The sequence below is a fragment of the Ostrea edulis genome, chromosome 2 (genome assembly GCF_947568905.1).
Source record: "Ostrea edulis chromosome 2, xbOstEdul1.1, whole genome shotgun sequence".
NCBI lineage: Eukaryota > Metazoa > Mollusca > Bivalvia > Ostreida > Ostreidae > Ostrea > Ostrea edulis.
The window spans coordinates 77,858,786-77,866,695 of NC_079165.1; positions in this window are offsets into that span (position 1 = coordinate 77,858,786).

Consider the following 7,910-nt stretch of genomic DNA (forward strand, 5'->3'; position numbering starts at 1 on the left):
CGTTATAGACAGTTGCTTCTTCAACAAAAATTGGAAACGGAAATATTCTTTTCAGTTATCGGAAAGATACATGTACCTTAATATCATAATTTTTTCTCAAAATCTTCAATATCTAAAATATCCAAAGGATTTGGAAACACCATATATTTTGGTTGCTAGATTGGCAACTAATTGCATTTTAGTTTTCATTTCTTGTAATGAACATATTGAAAATCGAAGTGTATCTTAACATTGAAATAGTCTGAAATCATTTCAATTTGGTAATTCTGACTTCCAGTACATATTACTGGATAACCATGGAAACCTGTAGTGCTTTGATTGCTATAGCAACAATACACTGGTAGTCATGGAAACAATACTGTATAAATCATACATCTAACTGAACATTTAAAACAGTTTAAAACAAGTCATTTTTAAGAGTCATTCTTAGAATACAATATAATCAACCTGCAGTAGACTAGTTTCATCATTTCCAAAGTACAATGTAATCATATGTTCATTAATCACACATTTTCTTTATTTACTTGTATGCTAAAGTCATATCACATCTTAAATACGATCGTTATAACAATCTAATGCTGTCTGACGTGTTTGATATATAGTGACTGTTCTTTAAAGGTCAGAGGTCGTTTGCACTATAAGAACAGGTGCCCTCACTAATGCAGTCGTAAGCGCCCTGCACATACCATACTGTTAAGTTTTTCACCTACATGAAAGGTGGAGATAACGAACAGTGATCAATCTCATAACTCCTATAAACAATACAAAGTAGATAGTTGGACAAACACGAACCCCTGGACACACCAGAGGTGGGATCAGACAAACATGGACTCCTGGACACACCAGAGGTGGGATCAGGTGCCTAGGAGGAGTAAGCACCCCCTGTCGACATCTGGTGTCCTCTCAATAAAAGATTCCGAAACGGGACGTAGAACAACATACAATCAAAGTTTATATTTTTGATTAAAACAAAATTTTTTGATTAACAAATACCAATTCATATTAGGGCATTGGAATGTTTAAGCCAATCTAATTAAAATTATTTTTATGCGGTTTTGTTCGATCCTTATGTGAGCGGATCAAAGGATCTAGTTTGAATTAGATTGGAGTTAAGCAGGGTTTTTTTTTTTTTCAAATGAAAAGATTCTAATTTACAATACAAATTTATGAATGTAGATAACGATGTATTTGCACGGTTTTGAAATTTGAATGATATCAACATTAAGATTCTCGATACTAATTCGGTGTTGTCTCGAAGTAGACACACGTAATACTTAGATAATGATGAGATAAATTGTTTGATACCGGATAATAAATTGTTGATTAATTACTATTTAACTTTCTTAATTTATGAATTATTCTGTTTGCTTGCAGATGTTATTTCCTTATCAGAAACACATATAAACATTCGAGACAAGCTAGGCGAATAACTTGGAAGTAGCCCTTAAAAATAACAAGAATAGATATGGGTTACCCCATATCCAAGATATTCGACTTTTAATTTACTTGAATTTTCACTATGCTCAGCTGATCTCTAAGAAAAGACTGGTGTATAGTCCTTCATGTCCGTAGCATGCTAAATCATCGTCGTACACAATTGGTTAGAATAGAAACAACGACCCTGTCTCTTCGATATACCGATGCATTGTTGTGACTTTGATCGAATACAGTAGAGCGGAATAGGATCTGATGATTGGTATAGATATTGAGGAAGCTATAGGACTCGCCACGGGTGTGACCGGTCAACAGGGATCCGTGTTTGCCCAACTCTTAATTTTGTATTCCTTGTAGGAGTTATGAGATTGATCACTTCAATATTTTTACTTATTTAATATCCCAGTCTATGGGTCGGATGAATATGAGTTACAGTACCCATACTGAATTCTTAAACTTCATATACCCCTCCAAACAAAGATCCAGTAAGTGTTCTACCAAGCCCCTATCGTTCCTCCTCACGAAAATATTAACAGCTGTGAAGGAGAAATTTCAAAGTTATTCTGTGACTACATATTTATTACAGAAGTGGTGTAAATCAAATGTGCAATGGATTCTAAAAAATTCTTAAGAACTTTCAGTAAACTTGAAATCGCAAAATTTTTATCAAATCAACATCAATTTTTTAACACTTTACACGACTATTCCTCGCGATAAATTAAAGACTAGACTTTTTGACATCATAGACAGTTGCTTTTTCAACAAAAAGGAAAAACGGAAATATCAATAGCTAGTGATCAATCATTCAAAAAATTACTTTCTTAAATACGACACTCCACGCATAAGTACTCTAAAGTTGAAATAAAAAATATGCTAGAGTTCCTCATTGACAATATCTTCGTGGTCTTTGGTGATCAGGTCTTTCAACAGTCTGTTGGAATTTACATGGGCACGAATTGTGTTCCTTTGTTAGCTGACCTGTTTATATATTGCTCCATTGTTAGTTGACATGTTGTTATATTCATATGAAGCAGAATTTATTCAAAAACTTCTTCGTGAGAAGAAAAACATCTCTGATCGAATCTATACGGAACTGTCCGACCCGTAAGGTCATGTGGTAAAATTTCTACTGTATACCAGACAGCATGTGATTTCATAATCTAGAAAGTGTTCACTTAATGTACCACTGATTTCACAACAAATGAAGTGGGTGTGAAATACAAAGAGTTTAATTTACCAAGCCTGATTTTCTTAAATTGTGATATTGTCTCTCAATACTAGATATCAACTTTAGCAGTATTTTTCTTCGGAAAAGATCCAGTCAATAAAAACGGGGAAGGACCACTAGACTGGTATCTTACATATTTTTTCAAATGAAATAACAAGGATCAATTGATAAGGTCTTTGTCAGAAAAAAGGGGGAGTGAACCCCTATCCCATATAGCATGCTTAATGTGTACATTCTTACTTCGTAATGAAGAATATATATACAACTTACATAACTTTTAAACTAAATAATATGATGTAAACTAAATTACATTTATTTGTATCACAGTGTAATTATATACACTATTCTGACTCCTTATTGGATATTTTATCTTTCTATCACGCATTGTAATGCAAACCAAACGATAAAAGTTCCTAACATTACTTACTGAAAATAAAAGTCTTTAAGAATCTATCGATTCTAAGCAATTCAAATCACTGTGATAAAAATATAATTTATTAAACATTTTTTAACCTCCACTTGCATAGCAAATAATAAATATGGCACTAGCACTCTAAACTTTTTTGAAAGGTAAGTTTGTACCTAGATATTTTATTGAAAGTAGATTAACGGCAAACTAACAACTCAACTTTATGACAAACGGGATGATTTCAGCTTCCCCACCGTCATCTTCCCATATTCCATTATCACCTGTATATGGTGGTTATATCTCTCAACTGATTCGACACGCAAGAGCTTGTTCTGCGTATAGTCAGTTTGTAAATCGACGCATGCTACTGGCAAACAAGTTGATGGTGCAAGGGTTTCATAAGCCTCGTTTAAAGTCAGCATTTCGCAGATTCTATGGTCGTTAGAACGATCTAGTATTCCAATACAATTTATCATTGGGTCAAATGCTGTCTGACGTGTTTCGCTCCGATTGTTATGCCGTCCTTGGTACACTGATTTTGAATACGTGTCCGTTTACCTGATCAAGATATAGGGCTCACGGCGGGTGTGACCGGTCGACAGGGGATGCTTACCCCTCCTAGGCAGGCACCTGATCCCACTTCTGGTGTGTCCAGGGTTCCGTGTTTGCCCAACTATCTATTTTGTATTGCTTATAGGAATTATGAGATTGATCACTGTTCGTTACCTTCACCTTTCAATTACAAAAGTAATTTTGTATTCAAATACAGATTTATCGAGGTTGTTCTGCCACCTATAGTAAGTCAACACGTCGAGGAAACAATGTCTCTAGAATGTAAAATCGGAGATTAATCCTGGAATAGGAAAGATATTATCAGTTGTTAAACCTTGTATCCAAATCATTTGCTTTAAAGGGACTGGTGCACGATTTTCGAAATGATTTTTTGAAAAATTTTTATGTTAAAATTTAAAAATATAACTCATTTAATGTTGACAGCCAAAATTTGGACCGTCTGAATGCAAGGATAAGAGCAATATTCTAGCTTTGATTCTGTGTTATGTAAACAAAGACTCAAATCTTTTTATGTAAACAAACAAACCAGTGAAATGTTAATTTTGTAATTTAAAGAATCTTCAATTTGCACAATCACAAATTTTAACTTTTAAATGAGACATTTTACCTAAATTATACTTGAGATGTGATATTATATATAATATACTTACATGTAGATCAATATCCATTTATTTTGAAAACTTCGTAAACAATAACACCCCAAAAACTTTGTTTTCAAAACAAATAATAAACTCTCTATAATGAGCTTCTGTCATGATGAATAACCTTATTTTTTTGTGAAATCTTCTAAACATATTAGACTGTATAGATTTTGATCATTTAAAGTGAAAAACAAAATTTGGGGGGAAATCGTGAATCAGTCCCTTTAATATACTATAAAAGAATAAAATATGTTCAAATCAATGAATCCTGGAATACGTTTGAACAATACCTGGACAACATAAGGTTATCTGGAATTGGACTATTTTCACTAATTTATAGTGCACTGTTTTTTGACAACAGAAATTGTGTGGGTCTGTGAAAACCGCCATTGGTGAAGGTAAACTTGCTGTGTAAATAGCGAGAACAACAAAATAATCCCAGAAGTTTCAAACTTACAAATGTAGTTTCAAGATCATTGGTATAAAGTCACGTCTTTTTTCAGGAACTCCACTTCCACCTCAATATGTGATGGCGTTTTGCTGTGAAATACATGCTGATATCGTCTGGATGATATCATCATCCAGATATGTTGAGCAGACGTCATTTGTACAGTTTGTTACAGTCGAGGAACATGTGTTCTGCAATGCATCTAAAAATCTTACCGATACACATCGTGAAGGATTTTATACAACCAGAGTTAATGAACTACGCCCAAACACCACGTACATCTTCAGAATTATCACCACGAATCATTATGGAACTATAACTTCTAGAAACGCAACATGCCAGACGTCTCACCATCAAAGTAAATAAGCATATTATGTTTAAAGTCAGCAAGTAAACACGTCATATCACAGATTAAAGAAATACATTAACAAAGCATATTTGTATATTCCAGAAAATCCCAAACTTTTTAGTTTTATTGTTTGTTTTGAGAATTTTACACATTTCTTGAGATGGCATCAGCTGTAGGTTACAATATACAAGAAAAGACCAAGGGTATATATTCTGTGCGCTTCTGTGAATATTCAGATGTTTTCCAGGTCAGCCTATCTCAAGTCCTTTCCTAATATTCGGAGGAATCGTTGACGGTCTCCTGTTTTTTGTATCAGTATTCGTTGCTGTTGTACGTTGTAGAAGACACAGGCGACCACAGAATACAGGTACATTTCTAAGCTTCACACGAGATATAGCATTTCGCAAGTTGTGTGATCGTTATAACGATCTTGTTTGCCAACACAATCTATCATTGGGTCAAATGCTGTCTCGCGTGTTTCATACCGATTGTTAGGCTATTATTGACACACTGATTTTTGACTACGGATAACTCCGTTTACCTGATGAAGATATAGGGATCACGGTGGGTGTGACCGGTCAAGAGTGGATGTTTACTCCTCCTAGGCACCTGGTCCCACCTCTGGTATTTCCAGGGGTCCGTGTTTGCAAAACTCTTTATTTTGTATTGCTTATAGGAGTTATGAGATTCATCACTGTTCGTTACATTCACCTTTCATTCAATAAAACATCTTTTCAAATCTTACTCATTCTATTTTCTCTATTTCATTTTAGAGAGTAATCCGAAAACAACAAGGTTAGTAATGCCTATCTGCCAAATATGGTGCTGATTAAAAAGGTTGACTGCATGCATTCAAGAAATTATACAAAAACAGCTACTAGTATTAATGGACAACGAACCACTTTAATGACAATATGTTTGCAATTTTTTTTCAGTGGACAGATAAATTATGAGGTCCCTATGGTGTCTAATATTGAATATCATCAGTACAGTGCAATATCAGGTCATTAGAACTTCTTGTTTCATCATATAAAAATATCGAAGCATCCATTGAATTATGATTGTTCTCTCCCTAATCTTTATCAAAAATAGCGTAGGAAATTGGGCAAAATTTTAGTGTTCTTTTTCTGTTGACACTATTCACGGGCATCACATCACAGTAACATCGTAAAAGTAAAACAGACGAAACCTTTTGATTCAGTCAGGTTCATATCAGTCAACCGAATAAAGACAAGCTACACATCAATTTTAGTTCAATTTCACATTTTGGGATGTAAAGTTTGTTTGTTTTTCTTTATACAGATGACGCTAAAGCTGTCAAACCGTAGGTACATCATTTATTGCAAAACATTTTCAAAACCAAGTGTTAGTTGATAAAATAACATCATGTTCAGTTCTGTTTCATTTATAAAGTATTGGATTTACTTGTAGAGTGGAGTATGAGAATACAAAGGGTGGAAATCCCCAGACCTCTAGTGAGGTGAGGAATCCCCAGACTTCTAGTGAGGTGAGGAATCCCTAGACCTCTAGTGAGGTGAGGAATCCCCAGATTTCTAGTGAGGTGAAGAATCCACAGAATTCTAGTGAGGTGAGTAATCCCCAGACCTCTAGTGAGGTGAGGAATCCCCAGATTACTAGTGAGGTGAGGAATCCCCAGACTTCTAGTGAGGTGAGGAATCCTCAGACCTTTAGTGATGTGAGGAATCCCCAGACCTCTAGTGAGGTGAGAAATCCCAAGACTTCTAGTGAGGTGAGGAATCCCCAGACTTTTAGTGAGGTGAGGAATCCCCAGACCTCTAGTGAGGTGAGGAATCCCAAGACTTCTAGTGAGGTGAGGAATCCCCAGACTTCTAGTGAGGTAAGGAATTCCCAGACTTCTAGTGAGGTGAGGAATCCCCAGACTTCTAGTGAGGTGAGAAATTCCCAGACTTCTAGTGAGGAATCCTCAGACCTTTAGTGAGGTGAGGAATCCCCAGACCTCTAGTGAGGTATGAATCCCCAGACGTCTGGTAAGGTGAGGAATCCCTAGACCTCTAGTGAGGTGAGGAATCCCCAGACTTCTAGTGAGGTGAGGAATCCCCAGACTTCTAATGAGGTGAGGAATCCTCAGACCTTTAGTGAGGTGAAGAATCCCCAGACTTCTAGTGAGGTGAGGAATCCCCAGACTTTTAGTGAGGTGAGGAATCCCCAGACTTCTAGTGAGGTGAGGATTCCCCAGACTTCTAGTGAGGTGAGGAATCCCCAGACTTCTAGTGAGGTGAGGACACCTAGACAAGGTTGTGTAGTTTGTATTTCGTTATCATGTACAACGTTAATTTTACATAATTTATTACTAGCATGAAAAGAGTGAAGATAGCCGTCATCAATCAAATAAATACATGTATAATCGCACACATGGATCAATATAAACACCAGAGGTCGATTCGGGTGTTTAGGAGAAGTAAGAATCTCTTGGTTAACGGTCACGTCCTCCGTTTTGATCAGATCAACGGAGAAATTGGTATGAAATGAACTTGGTATCAAACACGTCAGATAGCATTCAAACCAATGTCAGGCTATATTTGCTAAAAAGATCATTAAAACGAGCATAGAATTGGCTAAATACTGACTTTTAAAGAGACTGTTAATATCCCTTAAACATCAACTTATTTCTCGGTAGCCTGTCTCGGATTAAAGATTTATTATACATGCATGTTTTTCAGAATGAAAAACGTCAGAGCGTCACGCTTTATTTCTGTTAAAGATTCATCCTTGCTTTCTTCCTTTTGTTTATGGGTAACATAATTATTTCAGATGGACGTGTACTTGATTCCAATGCATCTTGACAC